At 43.8% G+C, this 27,995-nt stretch overlaps 1 protein-coding gene and 1 long non-coding RNA gene across 4 annotated transcripts in view; one reads left to right on the plus strand and one right to left on the minus strand.

Annotated features, from left to right (window-relative positions):
* Window positions 1-12,800: 12,800 nt before the first annotated feature.
* LOC309871636 lies at window positions 12,801-26,597 on the minus strand. Its single transcript, XR_014315395.1, has 2 exons — window positions 26,011-26,597; window positions 12,801-13,811 (listed from the first exon to the last, which is right to left on the minus strand). It is a non-coding gene; the product is annotated as an uncharacterized lncRNA (long non-coding RNA).
* EYA2 (EYA transcriptional coactivator and phosphatase 2) overlaps window positions 19,322-27,995 on the plus strand; it is a 272,621-nt gene continuing 263,947 nt past the window's right edge. The window contains exon 1 of one of the 3 annotated variants that reach the window (XM_082744870.1): window positions 19,322-19,372. The gene's annotated coding sequence lies outside the window, so the exon portion shown is untranslated. Of the gene's footprint in view, window positions 19,373-19,504; window positions 19,828-27,995 lie in introns of those variants that run through there. The other 2 variants (XM_082744873.1, XM_082744874.1) reach the window with 2 other exon arrangements.

Genomic DNA, 27,995 nt, shown 5'->3' on the forward strand with positions numbered 1-27,995 from the left:
TATTTTGAAACATCTCCCGCCTATTTATTTTTCACTTAAATGCTATACACATACCACTGTAGTGACATATTCTGTGAATGGTAAAGCATACAAAACATATAAAGAGGAAGTGATGAAAATAATTATTTTGAAAAAATTCTTAATGACAAATTATTACTACTTGAAATGGAAAACAATGTGATTAAATAGCCTTCATTATTTTTTAATTCTTAGTTTATAATTATAAGGTACAGTGCATCTCCCTACTTGAATGGCTGTAATAAATGAGAAAGTAACCTCATAAAGATGTCTTCCAACTCGCTGTAGTTATTTTAAAAAAAGATTCTTTTCATCTTCCAATTTCACACACCCATTTTGCAAAGGTTTTGGTTGAAATTTGTCTGGTTACCTCTATCTTTCCTGAGGTAAAGCTATTGCCCTTGAAAACTAATAGAAAAATACTAAGTTTCTACACTTCTAACCCATGAATTTAAATCCCACCGAAACGCTAGTTTGTGGTGATTTTAATTATATTAGGAAATTCTGTTTCCAAGATTTCGAAGGGTGTGCAGTTTGAGCGTTTCTATAAGTTGTACATCATTTTGAATAATGTAAATATGTCAATAATAAACCCTTATAAAAGATTTTCAGACATCTGTTTTCAAAATGTTCTTTCCATTGTTCAATTTTCTTTTAAAAACAATCGTTTTTTCTTTCCTTTTTTAACTGCCACCTTTACCTTAAAGGCCTGGATTAAGTATGTGGCTGACCAAGTTTCTTGCGGGAGAGGAATGGGAACTCTGCCCTCTTCCTGTGCTTGACTTACTCCTCTTACCTGCTTCCCTAAGGAATCTCATTGGCCACTTGTCCATTGCCATTTGGGAAGGGTTGATTCAACTAACTTGAGTGGTCACAAAGGCCCCCTCTGATCCTCCTTTGGCTGTGCCCTCTCCGCGGGGGAGCCGTCAGCGAGCCTAAGGGTATGTGGGCACCCAAGGTCCATCCTCTGTCTCCCAGACTATGTACCCTTGAGCTGTCTGAGCTTCTATCCCACAGGTATCCTCCCCAGAGCTGACTGCCTCACCAGAGCACACACCCTGCAGTCCCCGGGGAGTGGGGGATGCTGGGATAGAGCTTGGACACACTGGCTAGCAAGTGCAAACGTGTGCACAGAGCTCCTCATAGCAGGATGGAGCTGGAGGTAGAAAGAAAAGGAAGGTGGGCTAGGGGGTGGGTAATTCTCCAACCAGAACACAGAGAAGTCCAAGGATTCTAAAACTGAGTCCCTGAACCAGGCACTGTATGTCAGCATGAAGGTATATTTGCAAAAGCATGAGGCTAGAACACATTTGATTTATAATTTTTAAATTTAGATATAGAACAAGTGGGCTGCTTTGTATTATTGTCCTGGGTCCCACAAATTGATAGGGGCAGTTGATGGGGCAAATTGGTGTCCCTCCACCATCTGATAGGGGCAGTTGATGGGGCAAATTGGTGTCCCTCCACCATCTCTTTTACATGGGCAGCCCCTGGAAGGCCATTTGATGAGGCTCCCCTTCTCCCATAGAGTCAGGCAGTATCTCACTGGAGCTCACATTTTAAGAGGTCTCCAGTCAGCTGCTAGCCCACAACAAGCCAGTTCACCAGTTTTGAGGCTTTCCCAGTTAGAGACCACTGTGCCCACCAATTCTGGGAAAGGGGGACTGGCATAGACCTCAAAGTCCAGACCCACCAATATGAGATGATTCGCTTTGGGGAACTGAGAAAGAGAAAAGTTCTTAGATCCTCCCCAAACCTAAAAACCCAATCTCAAGGCCCACTCTAATGACTTCCATGACCAACATGAGAGATATTCCAGAAAATATGGGGGGAAAGTGAAAAGTTGTCCAAGAATGGAGAGTGCACCCAAATAATTTCTTGGTAGCTTTTGTTGCTTTTCTCTTTTCTTTCTTTCCTTCTTTCTTTCTTTTTTTAAAGATTTTATTTATTTGACACAGAGAGAGACATGGCAAGAGAAAGAACACGGGCAGGGAGAGCAGCAGGCAGAGGGAGAGGGAGAAACAGGTTCTCCACTGAAAAAGGAGTCTGATACAGGGCTCGATCCCAGGCTCAAACCCTGGGATCATGACCTGAGCTGAAGGCAGATGCTTAACCAACTGAGGCACCCAGGTGCCCCGCTTTTGTTACTTTCCAAGTAGCATATCTTAATTGACTTAGCTTCACGCATCACAGAAATAAACAAATGGGTGAAAATGGGTTGCAGCCAGCCCCTCGGCATTGGAAATTGCCACCTCTTCCCTCTGGATGTCTCCAGCACCCTAAGAAACCCAAGACTATCTCACAGTCGAGGGGTACCACTGCCAACTGGAATATTAAATGTTAGCAAAACAAAATTTCTTTCTTATTATTTTAGATCAAAATGATACTTAGAAGTTCTTGTGCTGTCTTCTAGGTTCCAGTGGATGATCTGCCCTACTCTACCTAGGCAATACTTCCCTCAATCACAAATTCCAATTAGAGGTAACCAAAAAGCCTTGGAGCCAACTTTCTGCTAAAACAGATGCCAAGCAATTAAGGTTTCTCAAAAAAAAAAAAAAAGAAGAAGAAGAAGAAGAAGAAGAAGAAGAAGAAGAAAATTCATTAATACATTTTAGTCACAGGGCACCTAGGTGGCTCAGTTGGTTAAGTGACTGCTTTTGGCTCAGGTCATGATCCCGGAGTCCCAAGATGGAGCAACACATCAGGCTCCCAGCTCAGCAGAGAGTCTGCTTCTCCCTCTGACCCTCTCTCCTTTCATGCTTTCTCTCAAATAAAATCTTTTTTTTAAAAAATGCATTTTAGTCACATAGCTGAAAGAGAAATATAAAGATTTTCAACTCCTGGTAATGAACCTGGAAAAACAGATACAGGGTCACAGCAGATGGAGAAATCGCTTAGAAGTCAAAGAATACAACTTTCTACTTAAAAATATGTTAAGTTTTGAGGCTCTAATGCACAGCACCATGGTTATAGTTAACAATACTGTACTATATACTTAAAAGTTGGTAAAAGAGCAGATCTTACATGGTCTTGCTATAAAGAGATAGTAGTCATGGGAAATGATGCAGGCCTTAGCTAAGACTAGAGTGGTAATCATATTGTGATACATGAGTATCAAATCGACACACTGTGTACCTTAAGCTTATACAGTGTTGCATGTCAGTTACACCTCACTAAATCTGGGGGTAGGGGAGGTCAGAAGCCTGGGATCTAATTCAGTTCAACCTCTACCTAACTGTGTGATTGCCTCACTTCCCTCATTTGTAAAATCAAAGGGTTGGACCTGATGCTCTCCAAGTTGAAAAGCTTAGCTATGCCTCAAACGAAGAGCTGCAAACTCAAATTTCTGTAGAGATCGGGGTAAAGAGAAATGAATGAAGAAGGCCAGGTGTGAGACAGCAGGGAGCAGTGGACACTACCCAGCTCCATCAGCCGATGCCATTTTAGGCCGGAATGTGAGCCTCATGTCAACAGATGTTCCAGTTGTTGTTTTTTCCAGGAGAAGCCAGGAATCCAGATGTTAAGTGAAATGTGTTTATTATTAATGATGGCACTTAATTTAAACGCAAAACTCTTTTTTTGGAAACACGGCAGGGGACCAACAGAATCCGCCCTGAAGTCAGTTGCTTTAGAACACTTTGCACACTTGGAGACATCTCAACTTCACGGGCAACATTAGTGGGAAAGTAGTTTATTTCTGCCCTGTCCTAACACCCTTCGTGTTTGCCTGGGCTGAGGTTTATTCGCCTGGGATGTGGCTCTCTCTAACAGAAAAACATTTGTTTGAACTGTTGGGGCAAATCATCCATTTGCTGAGAGGCAAAGGACAGCCAGCCTTCCCCTCCCCCACAAACATTTCACCAGACCAACTTACAAAAGCATTTGCAGATTTGTTTTTCTTTCTGTTAACCGGGCCACAGTCATCTTGGGATGGGAAGATGCCCATCTGTCCGGATGGGGTGCAAGGTTCCATCCCAGTGCTGCAGAGCCAGCCCCTGCTGGCGAGACCCTAATGATCACAGTGGAAGTCCCACTCAACGCTAACACACGGTGTCCATGGGAAGACCACCTCTCCTCTCTTGCTCTGTCTCCCACCCATCTTTATTATCTGAGTCCACTTCTTGGTCCACATTTCCCTGTTTTTGGAAGGCTATCAGGTGAATTCTTACCCTCTTTGCTTCACTCAATTTCATGCAAATGATTGAAGCCTAAGTGCACATTTCAAAGGGGAGTCTTTTTTTAATTTGATCCTTCAATCTTAACTTTGCCCTCCAAGCATGCCAGAGATACCCAGAGCCTCAATTTTTAATATAATTTTACAAAAGAATTATGGAGAAGAAAGGAATCCAAATGATGGACTTGATTTTTTTTTAAATAATCAAGCAGGAATTAATTTTTCAAAATAATTGTCTAGAGGTGATTCAATTTCACACACTCTTTAAATATGTATTTGTCAGTGCTCTATGGCTTGAAGGGACAATTTAAAATTGTATATAGTAGGCTCTGAATCATAAATAAAAATTCCTGCAGTTAGGCTTTGTCATTTTTGCTACAAAACTCCATTTTGAAAAAGAAATTCTAACTTCTTGATAAATCCCCTTTCTTCCCCTCCCCCCATTCCAGTGTCTAAATAATTTTATCAGTGGAAAGACAGGATTGCTTTTTAATAATTGCAACCTAGAGATGTTATGACAGGCAGAATTTTAAGATGGTCTCCATGATCCCCACTCCCTGGTGTTGATGGGTGGGAAAAAAAATCCCCTAGTCAGGGGGCTTGGTGGGAAGGACTTGTGACTTGCTTCTAACCAATGGAATTTGGCTAAGGTGATGTGATGTTACTCCCTTAATAATTATATTATGTGGCAACAGTGATCAATGTCATTCCTGTGATTTTTTTTTAAGATTTTATTTATTTATTTGACAGACAGAGATCACAAGTAGGCAGAGAGGGAGAGAGGAGGAAGCAGGCTCCCTGCTGAGCAGAGAGCCCGATGTGGGGCTCGATCCCAGGACCCTGAGATCATGACCTGAGCCGAAGGCAGAGGCTTTAACCCACTGAGCCACCCAGGTGCCCCATGTCATTCCTGTGATTATGTGTGTGTGTGTTTGTATGAAAGAGACACTGTCTGGCTAGCATGCACTAGAGTAAGAGAGTATGGCCTTGAAGAAGCAAATCTATGTGTGAACTGCCTATGTTGAGTGTGAGCTCCCAATGGTGAGTGTGAACTGCCTATGGTGAGTATGAACTGTGGTAAGTGTGAATTGCCTATGGTGAGTGTGAACTGCTTTGATGAATGTAAATTCCCAATGGTGAGTGTGAACTGCTTTGGTAAGTGTGAATTCCCAATGGTGAGTGTGAACTGCTTTGGTGAATGTAAATTCCCAATGGTGAGTGTGAACTGCTTTGGTAAGTGTGAATTCCCAATGGTGAGTGTGAACTGCCTACCAGGAGGACCTCATGGCAAGAAACTGCTGGCTGCCTCTGAGATAGAGGACAGGCTCCAGCCAATGGCCTTTAAGGAGCTGGGTCCTCAATCACACAGCCTCAGTGAAATAAAGTGTAAACAGCCTGACTGAGGGTGGATGGGGGTCCTTCCCCAGTTGTTAAGTCTGCATGTGAAAATGCAACCTGGCCCCACCTTGACTGTAGCATGCTGAGACATTGTGCAGAGAACCCAGCTCAGCCGTGCCTGTACTCCTGACCCACACAAACTTTAAGTCAGTACATGTGTCCTGTTAGTTGGTGATAATTTGTTATACAGCAATAAAAAGCTAATGCAAAATCTGTTTGTGAGGGCTTTTGTAAAATGGTCTAATCACAGAATTCTAATGGTGAAAGAGACATTTAGTCTGAACCCTTCATTTTCCAGAGGAGCAACTGGGAATCAGATACAGCAATGGTCATGCGCCAAGTTGGTGACAAAGCCAGGAACCTGGAATCCTTACTCCTGGGGAATGGATTTTATCAAAAATCATATATCTAAAACCAGAATCATGAGAGCTGCCATTTTATTACATGCAGGTCTGTGCTATATGATTTGCATAAGCTATTTCTTCTAACCTAAAATAATTTCTTTTATTTTTTTTCATTTCTCTTTTAAAATGATTGATTTCATAATTTATTTTTAATTACCCCAGTACTATATTAATATATTACCATCTTTAAAAAAAATCAAAGAATACAAATAAAATAAAATTTCCCTTGATTTTTCTTCCATCCTTCCTCTAAAACCAATCCCCCTTCCATCTGAGGAACCACTGGTATTAGTTCTGTGTGTACATTCCCAGAGTATATTTAGCAGATGTTTCTTTTTTCTTTTTTTTAAAAGATTTTATTTATTTATTTGACAGAGAGAGACACAGCGAGAGAGGGAACACAAGCAAGGGGACTGTCCCTTGTCTGTTAATTGGGTTTCTGATATCTTTTGCTGGACAGTTTTAAACCTTTTGCAGTCAAATTTACCAATGTCTTCATTATAGATTTTGTCTTTTGTTTGCTTGTTTATTTTCATTATTGCTGTTAATATTGCTCAAAGATTCTGCCCTGCCCTGATTCTGTAGAAATAGTCCTATGCTTTTTTCTAGCACCTTTATGCTTTCTTTTTTTTTTCTTTTCTTTTTTTTAAAGATTTTTCTTTTTTTTTTTTTAAGATTTTATTTATTTATTTGGCAGAGATCACAAGTAAGCAGAGAGGCAGGCAGAGAGGAGAGAGGGGGAAGCAGGCTCCCTGCTGAGCAGAGAGCCAGATGCGGGGCTTGATCCCAGGACCCCGAGATCATGACCTAAGCCGAAGGCAGAGGCTTAACCCACTGAGCCACCCAGGCGCCCCAAGATTTTATTTCTTTATTTGACAGAGAGAGACACAGCAAGAGACGGAACACAAGCAGGGGGAGTGGGAGAGGAAGAAGCAGGCTGCCTGCGAAGCAGGGAGACTGATGACTAGATCCATGTGGGGCTCTATTCCAGGACCTCACAAGAGTCAAAGGTAGATGCGTAATGACTGAGCCACCCAGGTGCCCTTTATTTTTTTTTTTTTTAATGTGTGCCTTTTATTATCCATGGAATTTGTTTTAATGACTGGAGAGGGGTAAGAGTTAGCCTTTCCAATGGAGAACCAATGGTTCTGATGGCATCAAGTAATCCACACCTTCCCCACTGAGCGGCACACATTTGCCTAAGTACGGGTTTGTTCCTAAGCTCCATATTTTATTACATTGGTCTATTTATCTGTTTATGCCAACACCTCTCCGTTTTAATTGTTATGGCCCCACTATCTGTTTTGATATCCAATCAGCCAATTTGTATTCATTTTCAAGATGTTCTAGTCAGATATTTCCTGTTTCGGTTGAATTATCGAATCAGCTTAGCACATTGAAAAAATAGCAATGCAAGCATCTGCATGTCTTTACATATCTGTGCGTACACGTATCTGTGCATCTGTATGTTGCATGTGTACGTGTATACATGTCTACGTGTGTGTGTATATGCTTCTGGGTATGGCTATGTGTCTACGTGTCAGTATGTACTCATGATTGTAGCTCTGTCCACTGGGGGAACCTGAGAGCAGAGACAGAACAGCAGCCACAGGAGGCACACTTGGTGCTCAGCTCTTGGTTTCTAGAAATTCTTTTCCACTAAAAGGAACTACAGAATTTTGGAGAAACGCCTAATTCCAGGACTGAGTCAAGACAAGTAGAAGATGAACCTGAACATCTTATTGCGTGAGAAAGGAAGGAAATGTTCAAAGAATAATGAGGCAATATCAAATGGGCACAGAAACCAGGACGCCCACTGACCGCATCTGGGACAGTCTGGACAGGAAAATAAATAAGAGTAACAAGTGAAACACCCTGCATAAAAGAGTATGAATAAATAAGTTAATAAATTGGAAGTTTGATGAGAAACAGGCTATGTAGGTAGTCTCAAAGTATTATCCTCACAAAATACTTATTAATTAAAAAGGAAAGAAGAGTAACTTGATAGTGGAGAAGCTTGGCGGACACCACCTTAATTATGTACTGGAGTTAATAGCACCGTTAATGGGACAAATTGAAAACAGGTGCTGTAAAGAACACATCATCGCTTCTACGGTATTCTTGCCAAAGAGAACCTGAATCGAATCATGAGAAAACATCAGAATCATCTAAGTGAGGGACATTCTGCAAATAACTGATACTTTAATAGCAAAATATTGACACCATATTATAGTATCTAGAGTTGTATACTATATATCTCATGTACATACTATATTTAGTATATAGTATTATATATATTATACTTTGGAACATACTGTTTTCTTTTAAAATATATTTTTATATGTAAATTTTTAAATTTTTTTAAAAAAGATTTTATTTATTTATTTGACAGACAGAGATCACAGTAGGCAGAGAGGCAGGCAGAGAGAGAGGAGGAAGCAGGCTCCTTGCTGAGCAGACAGCCCGATATAGAGCTTGATCCCAGGACCCTGGGATCATGACCTGAGCTGAAGGCAGAAGCTTTAACCCACTGAGCCACCCAGGCACCCCCTTATTTAATTTTTTTTAAGTAGGCTCCATACCCAACATGGAGCCCAACATGGGCCCAAACTCATGACCCTGAGATCAGGACCTGAGCTGAGATCAAGAGTTGGACGCTCAACCGACTGAGCCACCCAGCTGTCATATATATATAGATAGATATATATACATATACTAAAAGATTTTATATCTATCTATATATATAAAATCTTTTAGTATCAATCTTTGCAAATCTTTTTAATATATAAATGCTTCCCAATGGTTCTCTGAGTATTTACAACATGTGTATATACAAATATATTCTTCTTAAAACGTATAAATGTACTATTTATGACATTCTACCAATGACATTTCTCATATGCATGGATTCACCTCCTTAGGTAGTCAAAAATATGGATATACCAGGTTAGCCATTTCTTTCTGACTTGCCAGTTAGTTCTTCCCTTTTTACTCTTATAACCAACGCTCAACAAACATCTTCTTGCCCATGCTAACTGTAGAGTATATATGTGTTTCTGTAGAAAGGAGATGGGTAACAGAATTCCTGGGTGATACTTTCTTTTTTAATAGGTACTTCCAGATTTTTCTCCTAAGTGGCAACACCAATTTGAGTTTACAAGCAATATTTCGCAAGAGAAATCACGATGCACACAAAACTCAATAATCTATAGAGTACAATGTTGACTGTGGCGGAGTCCCTCACTCTCTGTTCTCCCTTTCTACCACAGTAATAGAATATTTAACTTGCCATTGTCTGCTGAGATAAAGTCTACATTTTGCAAGCTCCCATGCAACTAGGCATGGTCATATCATTTTAAAAAAAAAGATTTTTAAAATGTATTTCAGAGAGAGAGCACGTACAAGAGGGGGTGGGGGGAAAGAGGGAGAAGCAGACCCCCAGCTGTGAAGGAGCCTGTTGTGGGACTTGACCCCAGGACCCTGAGATCATGACCTGAGCTGAAGGCAGACGCTTAACTGAGCAAGCCAGGTGCTCCAGGCATGGTCATATCATTAAGTTCTGACCAACAGTGTGTGAATGAAGATGGTGTGTTCAACGTCTGGGCAGTTCCCTTACAAGAAAGTAAAGAGCTTTACAGCTCTTCCTCCCCTTCCTACTGGCTGGGATACAGATGCAATGACTGGAGTTAGGGCAACCATTTTGGATTATAAAATGGAAGCCACATTTTGATGATGGAGAGCAACAAGACAAGGATCCTGTGTCCCAGATGATTGTGGAGCCACCAAGCCAGCCTTCCACTGAGTACCCAGACTTTTAAGTGAGGGAAAAAAAAAAAAAAGACATCCACTTTGGAGGGATGTCTTTTGGTCACAGCAGCCAAGCTGATATCCTAAATAATAGAGTCGCTGAATGCTGAAAGAATTATCTGGTGAGGAAAGCAATCATTTCAAATTGGGGAGGTCAGAAAAAATTATTTTTTTGATCTTTCCAACAATTCAGTGAGGAGGAAAGTTTCTATATTGGTATTTAGCTGCCATTAATGTTGTCAATTGTTAAAAATTCTTATTGTACAACTATTGTATTCCTCTGGGGATTTTTTTTTTTTTTTTTTTTACACTGTTGGAGAGGGCAGGCCAAGGGATCAACTCTGTTGAAGGAGCTGGGGGAAAAAATGCTGTCCAAACCAACTGGGGTTTTGGCAATGAATACACATTTGTTCACCAATTAGCATTTGTTTAGATTCCACTGTTTTGAAAAATTAAGTGGTTCAGTATTTTAAATTTGTTTCTAAGCCCAGTGTAACAAATGACCTTTCTTCTCCTTAGGTTACTGAAAAGAATTTTCTTGTGTTTGTGGCTAATTCCTCAATGGCAGAGGCCCAGATGGGGGACAGGAGGGATGCTTAGGTCAAAAATAAACACGGGATGAGAGAAGGATCCTGGATTTCCTGTGTCTCGTTCCGTTTTCAGCCATCCATTCTGTTACATCGGAGTTTGGGTGGTTTTTATAGACAGAATAAACTACACACAAATTCTAGGAAATAATTTTGAATTACCAAAATTACAATTTACCAAACCTAGTTTTGCCCCTTGGGCTTATAAGTTTCCTCTTCAAGTCTATTGTTTTATTTCTAAGAATAGAGTAACAAAAATCAGCTTGTTTTTCAAGAAATCATTGGTTAATATCTGGTCCCATATGAGCTTAGCTAACTAAATGTCTGAAATTTTAAACTACATTTCTAAATTTGGTATTTTGGGTTTTCTTTGCAAGCACTTGAACTGTCCAACATTTGTACTTAATCAATTCTTATAAATCTAATGAATGACATTTATACATCAGATCTTAAATTACCTTAAGTGTTCCAATGATTGCATACAAACTTAGCCAGACTTGAAAAAAGATTATTTAATTTTTCATTGCTAAAATCATGGCTAAAAAATGTTTCAGCAATGATTCAACTATATTTAATTGCAATCAACAAGTCTGACCAACATGTTCCTTGAGTAGTTTAAGTCTCTTAAGCAGAAGTCTCTTGAAATATGTAAATTACAAAATATGAACAGATTCATTCTTAACAAAAAAATATTAATCTGATGATTTTGGCCTTGTTGAAATTTTTCACATTTATATCTGAATTGCACCTCAGTTAAAATATGCTTCTGATAAAATTCCTTTCCCATTTAGGACATTTTTATAAATATTCCTGGGGTTTAAAGATGCCTGTCTCCCATCTCCCAGAGGGATTACTACCACCAGTTCCTAAGGTAGCTGGCATTGCTTCCAACTTGACTTCTTAACCTGGGGTCTGTGTGTAGAATTTGGGAGTTCTGTAACTTGGATGGAAAAAAAGTATCTTTATTTTTTCCTTTTTTTTTTTTTTGAGCTTTATTTATTTTTAAAGAGAGAGAGAGAGTGAGCACAAGCAGGAGGGGCAGAAGGGCAGGGAGAGAGAATCCCAAGCACACTCTGCTCTGATCGCCAGCCCGACATGATCTCATGACTCTGAGATCACAACCTGAGCCAAAAATCAAGATTCTGATGCTTAACCAGGAGCTCCATCTAGGTGCCCCAAAAGTATCTTTATTTTCATCAGCCTCTAAGTGAAACTTAGCATTTCCTTCCAAATGAATGTGGTGACAAACCCACAGGAGAATTAGCAGGACCCGTGACTCTGTTACCAACAGCAATCACAGGTAATTTCATATTTACATCATGGCTGTTGCAGATATCTCGAAATATCTTTTAATGTCAGCACTGCTGCAAAATTAGGGAAGTTGTAGGGTCTGCTGCTAGATCTTGTTAGTAACTGTGTTAATAAAGAAACTCATATGACTATATCACAACGCGCATATTTTTAGTGAGCTTCAATTGAAGTATAATAAGGTGGGCGTATTTAAAGTGTTAAATGTTATCGTTTTTGGCATCCGTACACAACATGAAACCATTAGCACAATCAAGACATTGAACTTTTCCATCACCTCCAACAGTTTCTTCATGCCCCTCTATAATCCATCCTTCCCCCCTTCTCATCCACAGGCAACCAGAGCTTTGCTTTCTGTCACTATAAACTTATTTCCATTTTTAAGAACCTTACATTAATGGAATCTTGCGTTACAAGTCTCTTCCAGGAGGGGAGGGGGTTTGGCTTTTTGCTCAGCATAATGATTTTGAAATTGATCCACACTGTGTGTATATCATACATTCCTTTTTAGTGCTGAGTAATCCACTGTATGGCTGTACCACAGTCTCTTTATTTGCCTGCTAAGGGAAGTGTTTTTTGCTATTACAAGTTAACTTGCTGTTAACTTTCATGTGTGAGTCTTTGTGTCGATTTGTGTTCCCCCTTTCTCTTGGGGGTCAAATGGCTGGGTCCTATAGTAGAGGGATATTCAACTTTTAGAGAAACTGCTGGACTGTCTTCCAGGTTCCAAGATAGGAGAGTCTAGTTGCTCCATATCCTTGCCAACACTTGGTATAGTCAGTCTTTTTAACTTCAGCCAGTCTAATAGCAATGTGATAGTATTCCATTATAGTTTAGTTTGCTTTTGCGTTCCCCTTCTAACTAATGACACCGAGCATCTCTTTGTGTGTCTCTCAGCCATCTGTGTGTCTTCCCTTTTGAAGCATTGGTTCAAAATTTTTCCCTTTTTTAAAAATTGAGTTATTTATCTTTTCACGATGGCGTTGTAAAAATCTTCGTATATTTGTTCTACATTCTCATGTGATTTTTGTATCTGTCTGATGGATCTGTCCTCTACAGCTTCCCTTTTCTTTTCTCAAGTTTGCCTTTGGAAAGAAACACAAGTTTTACTTTTTAAAAAAGATTTTATTTATTTGTTTGACAGAGAGAGAGAGAGAGAGAGAGAGAGAGCACAAGCAGGGGAAACAGGAGAGGGAGAAGCAGGCTCCATGCTGAACAGGAAGACCGAGGCGGGACTTGATCCCAGGAGTCTGGGATCATGACCCGAGTCAAAGGCAGGTGCTTAACCAACTGAGCCACCCAGGTGCCCCAAAGTTTTACATTTTTAATGAAATCCAACTTATGAATGTTTTCTTTCATCCCTTGTGCCTTTTGTGTCCTGGGGAAGCTTTGCCCAGCCCAAGACTGGGGTGACATTTATCTAATGTCATCTTTTAGGAGGTTTATGGTTTTAGGTTTAGGGTTGATTTTTCTGAGTCGCATGAGGTTAGAGTCTAGGTAATTTGTTAATTAATTGTCATCAGTATTCAGTTTGCTGGCACTATATGTGCATTATTTTTCTGTATTTAGACGCTTTTTGGTGGTGGTGGGGGGGATGTCCTGAGACTCCACCAGACTGGCAAAGAGGTCACTGGTCCACGTTCTAGAGATTCCAGCAGAGTAAGAACAGCCAATACCCAGGCAAAGTGTTCTTAGTCTCAGCACAGGAATCCTTTATAGCAGCCCACGTGGTTTGGGGAGACCCTTGCTATGAGAAGGGTTGCTCACTGCCCCCAAGTCAGCTCATGGAAGTTTGCAAACACCTCCCCAGCAAACGTCACATGTTCTTGGTCCTCAGGACATACCAAAGTTATCCTGCTTAGGTAGGATGGTTGTCTGTCCCAGTTTGCCTGGGACATTCACTCTCCAAAAGTCTTTAGATGGACTTTTGAACTTGGGCTCCAATAGTCTTTTCAGATAATCCCTCTGCATTCAGACCACAAATTCTTTAAGAATGTAGAACGACATCTCGTTGGATTGTGGAGATCTCAAATGTGTCGCGGTCAGCATTTCTAAGCTCATTGCCCTGATACGTCCCGAAGACCCGTTGGCTCTGTTCACCATCCAACACAGTAGCTGGCCAAAAACAAGAAGAAAAGAGAAGCCACATGTATCAAAAAGCCAGAAATCTTGTCATTCGATTTGCTTTTCCTCTCTAGGGGAAAAAGAAAGGAAAGAATTGCAGGGGTTTGAAGGAAAGTGCAAGGAGGTGACCTGGTTTAGAGCTCTGTGGGTGGTCTTCACGCCAGAATCAGTTTGAGAGCTGATCATTACCAAAGGTCTGGGCAACCATCGAGGCATTTGTTCCATTGCTGGGTTTTACGAGCAAGGGGGTAAGGGCTCCATCTTACTCTCCTCTCACTGGGCGTGTTCTCTGTGGTCTGCTAACTAGTCTCCAAAGGGAAACTTTGACTTCATCCCTCTGGGCTACTCTCCATTCCCCACCTGTGAATCCTCTGGGCCTTTGCTGAAGAACAAATTGAAAGGGAGAGCCTAAAAGAAGAAGAGAAGAAAAACTTGATTTTATCTTGAGCTCTGTTCTCCGAAGAATGGGCTTCTGGAACACCCTTATTTCTGTTTATTAATTTCAGGATGGGTGGTAAAGGAAATGGAAAAGGGCCACAAGCCCCTGGTCATTTTGTGTGCACGGCATCAAACCCATGCCGTATCATTTGTATCTGCCATTCATTCATCATTTACTCGGTGCCTACTCATGCACCAGGCACTGTTCTAGGCCCTGTGGATCTAGCCATGATCCCCAGCAAGTGTCTCCTCACATAGAGCTGAGGTTCTAGTGGGAGAGACCACCGTGAATAGAGATAAACAGGCAGATACGAAACTCCGGGTAGCAGTGTGATAAATGTGCTGAGTGAGAACAATGGGGGGCAGTGGGATAAAGATGCCATTTTGGACAGGGAGCTCAGGGAGGGGCTCTCAGGGGCAGAGGCACAGGGCAGAGATCTGAATGGGTTGGAATGAAACTACTGGCCTGGCTCAGGGAGGCGTAGTGCAGGCCGAGGGAGCAGCCTAAGTGGGGGTCTTGATGTCCCTCTCCATGTGAGAATGAGCATTTTCCACGGAGCACTGGTGATCCTGAAATTCTGGAGCTCTGCCTGAAATTGTACCCAAGAGTGGATAGTCCCCCTATTTGAAGTGGGAAGAATTATAATGCATGACATGTCAACCCAATCCCCCAAACAATTTCCTAAAGTGGAACTGAACACTTAACAATCTAGACCGACTATCCAACTAGCTTGTTAAGATGATAAAGTGCCTAAAGGCTGGCTTCCCGATCACCACGCCATTTACTTAGGTTGTGCACGTGGTGACACAGCCACGTCCGTTTGCAGGTCCCCTTCTTTGCTCCTTGGTGCACTTCTCAAAATGTGATTCAGTGTTGTCGCAGTAGTACCTGAAATGTTACTTTCCCTGTGCGTTCTGCTGTCCTACCTGTTATTCCGAGAGAAATGCTACTCAGAGTTTTGAGGATACAAATAGGAGTTATTTTTTTTATAAATACTCATCTGATCATTTTGAGAGTCATGCCTTCTATGAAGTTTAGATATTAAATACAAAGAGGCAGTCTACAGGGAAACTACTGACCAGGGAGATGTTCAAAGTATGCCTGTTTTGTGCCCTTGGGTTAGGGAGAATGTAATATTTTATTTTTTGCCAAAGGGGGATTTTTTTAAATTTCACATTGCCAAAAGCTAGCTCCCCCAATCCCTCCCACATTACATATTTATTGTCTCTCTTTTTCTTTAAAGATTTTATTTATTTATTTGAGAGAACACTACAGAGAGAGAGAGCATGAGCTCTGGGGAGGGGCAGAAGGAGACAGAGAAGTAGACTCCCCACTGAGCAGGGACCCAGATATGGGGCTTGACCTGAACCAAGGGCAGATGCTTAACCGACTGAGCCACCCAGACACTCCTTTATTGCCTCTTTTATAAGGACCCATGGGAAACCTTATCTCCTGTACCAGTATCAGGCAAAGTTCTGATAGCTTCAAGTAGTCCTGCTTGTTTCTATCTGGTAGGCATTGAGATTCGTGAATGCAGGGAAGCCCTTTGAAATTCATGGTTTTCAATCTTGCCTCCGCAGAATTGGGTGTTGCTTCAAGACTGTCTACAAGTATCCACAGGAGAGAGGTATGATACTGGAGCTGGGATCCCTCAGTTCCTTTTTCCATCCTGAACTTCTCCGCATGTTTGTTTTTGAGCAAAAGAAAATTTGAAAGCCACTGACGTACTTGATCATCTTTTCCTCTTTGCCTTGACTGCCAGGACACTCAGCATCTGATTCTCAGCCCACCACTCAACAAGCGCTCAGGACCTCCTAGCCCGCATTTTGACTTTCTTGTCTTTTCCTCCCCGTGTTTCCCCCTCACCTGCTTTTCCTGTTTTAGTTATTCTGTTTCCATATATTTATGCTTTTGCATGCTGCCTCAAATCCCTTTTGGAAAGAACCAAGGTTTAAACTAATGCATTAAAAAAAAAAAAAAAGGAATACTTTTTCTTTGCAGGTGGGAAAGGAATGTGTATAGAAATAAGACATGATAGGACATAGAGAATACACATATGTGCTTGTAGGGTATGTATATACATGTTGGATACTTTGTGAAGTTTGGAGTTTTCCAAGTTAAGCTGGTCTTCTGGCTTTTGAGAACATGTACTTGGAAGACTCTGGTTGGGGGAGGAGGGATTGTTTTACTCCAGGGTAGGCTCACCTGTGGTCTACACTCCAAAGAGTCTGCTTTATGGTTTAGCATTTTCGGATATTGTCTGGGATTATTTTGCTGGTCATTACAAAACGAGGACAACTACGTCATAAGACAAAAAATCAAGGGGGGACAAAGGGACAGGAGGAGGGCTCTGGTACATAGAAAGGCAGCTGCATTTGGGGTAATCTTCAATGAGCATTGGGAGCCTTAACTCCCATTTGGGGTTCTACCTCATCTGCTGTGACTCAGTGGTCAAGTTCTTATTTTCCCAAAGGTGGGGACTCTCCCCCTCTGCTGAACACTGGAATCGCCCGGGAGCTTAAAAAAAAAAATACTGATGCCTCAGTCCCTCCCCCGAGAGAGTCTGGTTTAATTGGTCTGGGGTGGGGCCTCAGCATGGGGAGTTTTGAAAGCTCCCTTGGAGATTCTACTGTGTAGTGGGGGGTTGAGAACCGCTGCCCTAAGAAAAGGGAAAAAAAAATAAAATTAATAAGCACCTGCCTCCTGTTTATCTCTCAGGGTGCCGTGGGGCGTGGCTGCGATGTATGAGATAATGGGCCAAATTCTGGTGAAGGAGTAAAATGATGTGAGGGGCACAGATTAACCCTTTGTACTCCACAGAGTACCCTCAGCTAATGTGTTCGTTGACATTTTTCCCATGATCTGCAGGAAGAAACCCCGTCTGGCCTGACCCAGCACACAGATACACACACACACACACACACACACACACACACACTTAAACTCTAATTGCATGCAGTTCATTTCATATTTTCTAGGCCAGTCTACCCCATTCTATTCCTTTAGGAAAAAAAAAAAGAAAGAAAGAAAGAAATTCTACCCACCACTACTGTTTAGATAACGTTCTATGAAGGCTCATGGGAGAAGAAAAATTAAACATGTCCGGAGAGCATGAAGACACCCAGTTTATAAGGACTTGGGGCGTTCTGCGAGATGCTATGGGGAGTGAAGATCTGTGTACAGTAATAATGGTTGAGCTACACTAGTACCAACTACGGTCATGGTAGAAAGTGTGTACAGGCATGGTCTCAGTGAATTATCACCATGATCATAGAATATGGATACTGGTGTCTCCATTTTAGAGATGAGAAAATCAAGGCCAAGTTCATGTGCCTGTTCTGCTTCTAGGAATAGAAAAGTCATCCAGGAGCTACAGGTCTGGTGCTTACTCAGCTCATGGAAAGAGAACAGCCACGCTTACTGATACATTTGCTTCCACCTAAAGTTTCGAGAGTAGAAAGAAGAGAACCAGCTCAGAGCAGAGGCGGATGAATGTACAGCTGTGTCTCCAGCACATATAATGTGGGAGCCCTATGGAAGAAAAATAATAAAGTCCAGAATTCGGTACAAAAGCGAATATTTCTTTGAATTTAAGAAAATCCATCATGACAAATAGAGATTTTAAGAAGCTGAAAAATACCACAAACATCACAAAATTCCCAACTCAACTTTTCCTCAGCTGGATCTCCGAAATGGCAGTGACCACCCCCATCCCGCCTATCGGGATCCAGTAGGACAGGGGGAATCAGAACCGAAAGAGGCAGTGGTCTTTACTGACTGCAACTGAATGTCAGTATGTTGGCAGGGACCTAGAAGTGTGTTCGCAAGGTCATTTTTCATGTCAAATGTACAAAATGTCAGAACCTTAGAAATGGGACCAGCCAGCAAGGGGCCCCAGAGCTTAAGGTTCATTCGCTTTCCTAGAGTGCCACAACTGGAATTGAATCTGGATATTAAATCTCAAGATCAAGGGCGTTAGGATCAGCGGGACTTGAGTTTCAGCCCTGGGCTCAGCTACTCTCTGCCTTCTTGGAACTTGGACTTGATCATTGGTAAAATGGGCATGCTTACAGCATCTATCTTTGGGTCTCTTTGGGGGATTTTATGAGATGAGGATGGGGCGGGCACACTGGATAAGCTAGAGTTGCCAGGTTTAGCAAAGAAAATATTGGACATTCAGTTAAATTGGAATTTCAGGGAAACAGTAAGTTTTGAATAGATTACCACCTATTGCATGAGAAATGTTTATGCTAAAATTTCTTTCTTTTTTTTTTTTTAAGATTTTATTTATTTATTTGACAGAGAGAGAGATCACAAGTAGACAGAGAGGCAGGCAGAGAAGCAAGCTCCCGGCTGAGCAGGGAGCCCGATACGGGCCTTGATCCCAGGACCCTGAGATCATGACCTGAGCCGAAGGCAGCGGCTTAACCCACTGAGCCACCCAGGCGCCCTAAAATTTATTTCTTGATGCTCTGAAATTCAACTTTATCTGAGGACCCGGGTTTTTATTGAGCTTAACAAATGGCAGTGGTTGCTCTTGATTTTGGACCGAAGCATCCTGGGTGCCCCACAGTGAAGTGGTCGGAAGGGAGAAAAGAGCTGCCTAGATTCCATTCCAGACAGTTTATCGTGGGGACAATTATTAAAAAGGTGATCAGGAGAGGATGGAGTAAGTGGGGTGTCTCAGTTGGAGTGTGTGTGTGGAGGGCGGCTGTGCCACTGACTTTGGGTAAGCCAGTTAGGTTCTTGGGACGTCAATTTCCCTATCTGTAAAGTGGGTGAAAAGTAGGTTTATGATTCTGACCGCTCCCCCCACCCCCGTAGCACTAGCAGTGGTCTTGTTCATAATTCAAGTGTCACCTCCCCGGAGAGGTCTAAGATCACCCTCCCTGCACCCCAGCACATAAGTCCCACGCCCCATAATAATTCTAACTTTCTGAAATTACCTTGCTTCTCTACTTGTTTGTGGTCTATCTCCCCATGTGCACAAACGAATCTGTCTGGCTCCAGCTGAATCTCGCGGGGGCTGTACCCGACACGCAGATGCTCAGCGTAGGCTGAAGGAATGAATAAGTGGATGAATGAATGAATGAACGTCGGAGTCACTGTCGAGGTGCGGTTCTCAGGGGCCGCGCCTGGGTTGCGGAGGGAGGGGGTGCGGGCTGTCGGTGGGTGGGGAGGAGGCTGCGCCCTAGACTCCTGCAGGACCGGCAGGAGCGGGCGCGCTCGGCTGGGCTGCAGGCGCGGAGAGCAGCGCGGCGGCAGCGGCAGGGCCGGAGCCCCGCGCCGCGGGTCCCGTCGCCGGGGGTGTGCGCCCGCCGAGCCCAGCACCGCGCCTCGGCGCCCCCACGCGCCCACGCAGCGGCGCGGGGACCGGGCGGGGGCAGAGGGAGGGCCCGGCCCGGGGAGGGGAAGGGGCCGGTCCTCCCCGCGCAGGCAGCGGCCGCCGCAGCCCAGGAGGCGGAGGCAGCGGCGGCGGCGGCAGAGCAGCACGGTGCCCGCCGCAGTCAGCCCGGCCGCGTCGGACCCGCGCCCGCCCGCGCCGGGGCGCCCACTCCACTGCGCGCGGTGAGTACCGCCCGCGGCGCCCACCTCGGGCCGCCCGCCGGGCTTGGCCGCGCTTCGCCGGGCCCGGGCTGACGCGGACCGGTCGCCTTGCGCCTCGCTCGTGCACCCTCCGGGCCCGGGCCTCCGCAGCTGTCGGGGCGCACGGGGCCCTCAGGGCACCGCGGGCGCGAGGGCGGCGGGGACGGCGGGTGGATCCCGTGCCGGGAAAGCCGGTCTCCGGGCCTCAGTTTCCTTTTGCGCTCGGAGGGCAGCGACTCAAGTTTGCACTCCCGCGCGCGGGACAAGTGCATGGCGCGCGGGCGGTGTAGACGCGGTGGGCTGCGTTTGGACCCTTTCATGAAAGGGCCCGGATCGTCGGCGACCCAGGGTGGTGCCCCCAGCTCGGTCCGAACCTCAAGAGGCGCGGGGAGCCCAACGCACGCCTGCGAGCGCTGTGTGGGGAGCCCCCGGGATGGGCCGCCCCGCCGCCTTCCACCCGCATTTCTGTTCGAAAGTCCGGCTGCGCCCGGCCTGCGAGGGGCCGGCTCTCGGGGCTTTGTACCGGGGCGGGCGTCCCGGCGCTTGCAGAAGCCGGAGTTGAAAACTTAAAAAACTTTGCCTCCGAAGATTGTTTAGAAGGAGGCTAAGGTTTTGCTGTAATGAGAGAAAGTGGAGAAAAGAACTGTTTTTTAGCCTTGCAGCCTGGAGGTTCAACGGCCCTGCTGGCCTTAGCTCCTCAAATACATTTCCTGCCCTCAAATAGTTTGTGAACTCCAGGAATCCTAGGAGAGCTTGACCCGTAAAAAATACTCTAAAAAATACTCGCATCGCACAATCCTCCGAGCGCCTTTCTCAGGGGCTCCAAGGGAAGCGCTTTGGCTGGGAGGGTCGCGCGCCTCCCCAGCGCAGTTACCGTGACTGCTGCTCTGGTCAGAGTTATTTTTGCAAAGAAAGACTGAGGCTGCATCTTTATGGATACCATTTTCTTTTCTCCCCTCTTTTCCCGAAACGCTACGTAATCTTTAATTACATATATATATATATATATAATGTCGAGAAATAAATCAGCCCTGGTGGAGGTAACTTTTAATGAGGAGGTGCAGCGAAATGAGTGAGCATCAGAGTCTGGTTGTTAGCAAGAGCAGAGGGAAGGGAGAATGATTTACAAACATCAAGTAAGGATTTGAGTGCTGAATTATGTTTGAGTTACGGAGCTCCCTTCCAAAGGAAATTATAACCAGCGGACAATTGCTGTATTTCCAACTAAATCTGTTCATTTCACGAGCCTTTTTCTTGCTTGAGTGAGATTTCTACTACCAGAGTAATAATACTGAAGTCATAGCCAGATTTCCAGCCTCTGGGCCTTTTGGGAGGTGGGGGCAGGGCAGGGAGTCCTCCCTTTAAAAAGAATCTTCGGGAAAAATCTTTCAGCCACCTTTACCCAAGAAATGTTCGTGTTTTCCACTTTCTCCCCCCATTTTAAAACCCCTTAAACATTCTACTTCCTTGCATTTAGACATCCTCAGACTAAGTTAATAAAAGAAGGTTGTCGTAAATGATCATAGTTGACTCTTGCTTTTGACGAAACCTAAAATTGTGTTTGCATGAAAAAAATCTCCTTGCCTTTGGAAGAAGCTCTACGTTTGGCACTTTTGACCAATACGGCTAGATCCGAAAGGGCCTGAACTTTTTAAAAGCTGTTCGCAGGTCCCACAACTACTTGGTAGTGAGACCATTCTTCCCTTGTAATTTTAGCTTCGCAATATTAGCTATTTTATCTTAAAGGACTTGGCATTTTTCCTCTGCCTTGAAAACAGCTCGCCTCGTGTTGTAGCTGTGTGGAGAGTACTCTATAAACAGATCAGTCTCTTTCCTAACGTTAAGTAGCTAAAGGAAAGGAAATAAAATAAAGAGATGTTATCCCGATTCTTTGGGATTTTTAAAAACCAGATGCTTTCATCACTTAAGTTCTAAAGTCTTCTTTTCATGCCTTTTGTGTTGTATTAAACACATCATAAAGAACTATGATTTGTTGACTTGTTATAGGATTACCATTTGGCAAAAACACCCAAGACATGCTGTTTCAAATATGTGGTCTTACTTCTGCTTTAAATTGCACGTACAAAATTGCAAGCCTTGTTCCAGACGGATAAATTGATAAAATGCTAGCTGCTGTTGGAACGGGGCAGACGTCCTCAGCAGAAGCGCTCTGTGGTAGAGCTGAGTACATTTTGAATTGGGGGAAGCTAGATAGGGGGACCCCGGCAGTTTGTGAAAAGGTAGACACGGTCCAAGCACGTCCACTTTAAGACTGCTTTGGGTTCCCCCATGACAAGATGACTCCTTCCCCGCAAAGGAGAAACATTTCCTTATTTTTTCGGTTACTTTTCCAAAGATAACTTGTGTTTGGGCGCGAGAGACCAGAGTTATGCAGAAATCCAACCGTAACCGGCTCAGAACGAGGACTCCTTGCTGCTTTCTTCCACCAGATGTTTTTTAGGTGTCCTCAGCTGGAATGCCCAGTTTGAAACTAATTAGGCCAGCAATAAACTCCTTGTATAATAAAATCGCAGGCCGTTATGGTCCATAAGCGGGGCTCCCAGCATCTCCTGACAGATGCCTCTATCCGGCAGAGAGACAGCCCATAGCTGTCAGCAGGGAATGAAGGGGCAGGAGATATCTTGTTTAGACATTTGCTCGTCCCTGTATATCCGCGCACACCTCGAACAGCATGTTCCCTTCTATGGGGCACGGGTGGTGGAAGTCGTATCTAGGTAGGGTTCTGTCTTTGCTGGGCAGGCCTCCTTACCATAAAAAGGCTCGTGGGAGAAGTTAGCAGCACAACCTGAGGCAGTGGCCGCAGGTCTGAGGTGTGTGTGTGTTTACACATGTGTGTGCAGGCTGGGTGAGAAGGCTTTCTCTCCCATGGCAGAGTGAAAAACTCATCTGCTTCTCACCAAGGCACAAAGAAAATGCAAGGCTGTTGGGCCTTATGAGGCATTCCTCGGGGGACAGGAGAACCCCCTTCTCCAAAGATATTTTAGAAAGAGGGCATTCGCCTGCCCATGTGTTCTCCTTACCTGTGGGGTTTCTGGAGGTGAAGTGGCTGGTTATTCCGTTCACTCCAAAGGCTGAACCTTGTGACTCTTGCCAAGACTGGGTTTTGCTGGTGGGAGGAATTTTTTTTTTTCCCCTAGCTAACTGCTCTCGAAAAGGAGTTGGTGGATTCCACTCAAAAGGAATCTCTACAGAGAATTAACCCCAGAGTTGAGAAAACACAGACTGTTGACAGAAAACACACACATACACACTCACACACACTCCCCACCTTCTTCCCCCATCCCCACCCCCCAAATCATAACAGCTTCCTGAATGGCCCTTGCCCCACACCCTTTATGGTTAGTGGCAATTCAAACAGTCCCAAACAGACACAGCCAAAAGAAGATTCTGGTAGGGAAACAATTAGCAGACACCTTGCTGGAGACAATGCTTCATTTTCGCTATTTGAAGATCTTAACTGGCCTAATGGTGTTTGACTAACTAACACCTCTTCTAATCCGAGGATAAACCCCCTCCATCAGGTGGCAAATACTTGAAGTGACTGGCTCAGACCCACTTGTCCCTGTAAATGAATCAGAGGGGGCAGGAACCCGTTCTTCATGGCATGGGATTTAAAATCAATTTCAAGGTACTAAAGTCCCTGCCAGGTGTCTTCAGGAGAGAGAGAGGACCAAGGAAACCACAGGCTTTTAAATTTGTTTTTGCTGCTTTTTGTTTTTCTTTTCCTTTTTTTTTTTTGTGTTTTGTTTTGTTTTTAAGATTTTATTTATTTATTTGAGAGAGCACGAGAAGGGGAGAGAGGCAGAGGGAGAGGGAGAAGCAGCCTCCCCCCTAAACAGGGAGTTCATGCTGGACTCAATCTCATGACCTTGGGATCGTGACCTGAGCTGAAAGCAGACGCTTAACCCACTGAGCCACCCAGGCACCCTTTTTGCTGCTTTTTCTTCTTTTTTCTTACTCTCCTCCTACGGGTGTCTGTCCTTTCTCTGCATTTGCAAATTTTATCTTTGTGTTGAATAGTCCTGAGATGAAAATGCGTGCCATGTATTGAACACTTGTGTGTCAGGCCTGAATTCTTACATTATTATTATTATTACTAATTAGTATTATTATCATATCCCAACTTTGTTAACAAGGGGACTGAGTCTTAAGTCAAATGCCTCACGAGAGGCTGCAAAGCGAGTGAAACCAGACCCGAGGCCTTCAGACCTCTGCAGACTATGCCTTAGCCATGAGCTATGAAAACCTTGGCCCAGAGAACATTCCTGCCCTCTTTCCCTTGGAGAGAGATGCCAAATTAGGCTGGTGTGAAATGCATGGAACGCAGTTATTTTCTGAATCTGCCCTGTTGTTTTGTTGCTGTTGTTGTTGTTGTTTTATACAGAAGAAAAATCATATTGAATATCGAGAAGACACAAACATGAGCCTTTCTGAGTCATGATATTCGGCAGGTTGTGTACAGTTCTGGAAGGGAAAATGTTTATTTTCAGGGGCTAATTTGATTTGTTCCTTCGATACTATAATGTTACGCATTTCAGTTCCTAAAAAGAGTCAATAAATTTACAGGCAGTGGTAAGGCCCTAAAATGTTCCGGTAGGCAGTCCAAATCGAGTTTACTGGAAGGTGCTGGATCGCGATGGGTGGGTTGTTGTTTAGGAGAGAGATTATAAACATTTGGAGAGTGAAGAATAATTTGGAACAGGTGGTCTCAAGAGTCAGGTAACTGGAATGATTTATCTTTGCCACTTTGAAGGTTAAGGGAGGACATCGGTTGCCTCAATGCGGGACAGGCAGGCGGAGGGTCTGGGGGGGCCCAGAGGACCCCCGTTTTGGTACAGAGCCTGGCAGGATGGATGAAAGGGTCGGGGCCCCTTCCCTGTTGCCGCTGCCCTTGGAAGATCCTGGTTTAGGGCACAGATACGCCCGCTCATGCTTTTTATTTTTTTTTTGCCGTCTCTGTCTCTGTGTTCAGATGTGAGCAGACATTGAAAACAGGAACTCTGATGAATAAATAGATAGCCCAGGGAGACAGGTTTTCATTTTACCAATTTTGAGACTGTGCACACGGTCAGCTCCCTTTGCCCGAGAATGCTAACTTAGCCAGATTTCGAAACGAACTGAGTATTTAAGAGTTTAGAATTTAGTCTGTCATTTTGTATCAGTCATATTGTATCAGTAACATGAAAATCTGTGTGGTTTCAGGAGCACTGGAGTTCTTTCCCACTCTCTTTCCCCTTTGAGTATCTAGTAAAGTTAGATTTTAAAAATCTGCGTGTTCCCAGATGTCACGTATCTGTACGTACCGACTCACAGTCATTCTGAGGAGAATTGTGAACTCCCTGTAAATTGAACTGGACGAAAAGTGATAAAATCGACATTTTTCCTCCAAAGAATGAGGAACTGGAGGGTCTGACTACTGTATGCATATAGCAGCTTACTTTTGTCTTGCATCCGCTGAATCTGTCATTTCTCCTTTCTTTTCTATTCATCTCCCAAGAATGGTCTTTCATAACTGAAATGTACAGCGCATTAGCCAAAAGACATTTTAATTTCGTAAAGAAAAATCATGCCAGAGACAGCCGAGTCTGTTTCAACCATTATTGTTCTGTAGCGTGCATACTTTGGGTTTCATGGTAAGATGTGGGTTTGCCAAGAAAGAAAATTACAGCAAGAAACTATGTTGAAAACATATACACTTCTGTTTAAGAAATGGGAAAAACACGGAAAAATTCTGCACGGTAATTGCTTTAACGTGAGTTTTAAATGTCATTGTTTGACTTATGTCAAAAAGTCCCTCTTAGCTAATTCTCACATATGCTGTTACCAAATAGCTCACCTTAAAAACTGGCAATTGTTGGCCTTAACTTTGATGCTCTTTGAGGCTTTAAGAGATATCTTTAGTCCTAGTGGAAAGATTCCAAATTTTTAGATTGTACAGGGCATTTTTTTTAAGGTTATTTAGATATCGATTTTATTTTCTTGACCCAAAATAAGAAAATATGGGGAATTCTCAAAAGCTTTTTACAGGCTGCTATTATGACAAGAGAAGCCAAACCAACATGTATTAGGTCATGAGCTCGAAGTTGCATAAATAAGCCCTATGAAGGTCACCAAAACAGAGCGAAAACCACCAGTTCTCCTTACCTCGGCCAACTTTGCATTCCTGCTGGTAAATGTGTTCGGCTGAAGTAAGCGAGGAAAGGGGCTACACAGCCCACGGTCGAAAGATCTTGATTTGATTTGGCTTCTGAGGATGACTGAAGACGTTCTTGGGGGCAAGTGAGGTGGGGGGGTTGCTGGAATTCCCACCCCCCTCAGACCCCTCCCCCCTCCCAGCTCCGCAGAAAAAGAAGGTTCCGGGGTCACCCCTTCTTCCGAAGCAGAAGTCTCATTCCTGGCATTTGGATCTGCAGCAGCCAGAGGTCGAAATGTCTTTTGTTTCTTCTGGTCAGTTTCTTTACCTCCCATCCCATTCCCATAGGAACTGCCTGATTAAGATATTTGCTGTTCCCAAAGCAATTTTTTTGTGCCTACGAACACGTATATGTTTTTTAGCACGCGGGGCACGCCGTGTAAGCACGAATCTTCAGGTCTTCGTTGATGGGCAGCTCCATGAAATACACAGAGACAGAGAGAGTGTCCACTGTGTCCCCGAGTTTGGTAACAACCTCAGTGCTGATAGAAATCCCAAGCAGGGAAGAATTTCCCCTTTCAGAAGAGACAGAAAGTGTGTCAGTGCAAAGGGAGTGTTTTCTTTTGCGGGTGTGTAGTATTTGTATGGGGACTTTTGTTTCAGGGTGTTCTAGAAACCTTTGTCTCTCCAGCAAAGGTATGAATGTCCTTCTTGGTGGGGAAGGTGGTGGGCGGGACGGAGCACAGGAGGCAGATTCCTGCACCTCTGGCCTTTTGTGTGACCAGTACAGTAGAGGGAAGTGGGGACTCGCGGCCGGGATGGTGTCACGCGGCATGACAAGTTGTGACTTGCTGCTTGTGTTGTAAACAGAGTGTTGGCCCCATCCGGCTGGGGGAAAGAATGGAGCCGGGGAGATTATTCACTTCTGGTCTGCCAAGGGCTGGAGCTCTCTGGTGCTGTCCTCTTGCCACCAAGACCATACTCCCTGGAGACTTGAATGTTGGGATGTGCGGCAAAGGAGGGGAGAAAGAATGTCTTAAACTCAGCAAATGTCTGAAACTCTCCAAATGTCTTCTGCGTTGCGCTGGCACCCACAAGAAAGACAGAGTGAGAAAAGGACACAGAAGCCGACTTTGGGGGGAGGAGGGAGAGACATTGGAGGGCTTGCTGGTGGTTGGATCTCGAGTGAAGAATTTTCTGGCACCTTGAGGCCCCTGGAATGCCTTTCTGAGCATCTTTAGAAACCTGACTTTGGAAATGTCTTTCCCCACATCTGGGCTGTGCTTTCTTTGTGCTTATTTTTCAGCAAATTGGTCTTGTTTGTTTGTTTTTTTAAGAAAACGTAAGACTTTTTTGGAAATAACAAGTAGCCCATATTTATTGAACACTTAGTATGTGCCAGGCACTCTGCTAAGCAAACACATTTCTGTCTCCAAATAGCCTTACATGGAATGTGCTCTTATTATTGTGTCTATTTTACAGATGTAAAACTTGAATCTTAGGGAGGTAAAGTAACTTGCCCAAGGTTACATGGCTCATGTTGGAGCAAGGATTGAACCCAGTTTTGATGCCTAACCGCAAGGATATCCGGGCTGCCCCCCTTGGTGTAATACTACCTTTCCTCTGCAAGTCTGGCCTGAAGAGTCAGATTTTAAAGTTCGTCTCCATTTGTTTTGCTTGGGGGATATTATCTGGTGGTCAGGTACAAAAGTTGGGCTCAGAAATAAGAGACATCTGCTCATTCTTGCAGAACCTTGAGCCTGTCCTTGTAGAAATCAGAGAAGGTTTAGCGTTGGAGTATGTTGAAATGGTGGCCACGTCTCTGCAGTTAGCTGGCCTCAGCAACTAGGCCTAGGGCTCCTTCTGTGCTGAAATCACAGAGCTGAGTGGTTGCAACAGAGACTGCATGGCCCTTTACGGAATAAGTTTCCTGACCCCTGAGCTATTGCAATATGACAAGACAAATTTTTGTTGATAAGGAAGAACATGCTCTTGC

Source organism: Mustela nivalis, assembly GCF_964662115.1.
Source record: "Mustela nivalis genome assembly, chromosome: 8".
Classification (NCBI taxonomy): domain Eukaryota; kingdom Metazoa; phylum Chordata; class Mammalia; order Carnivora; family Mustelidae; genus Mustela; species Mustela nivalis.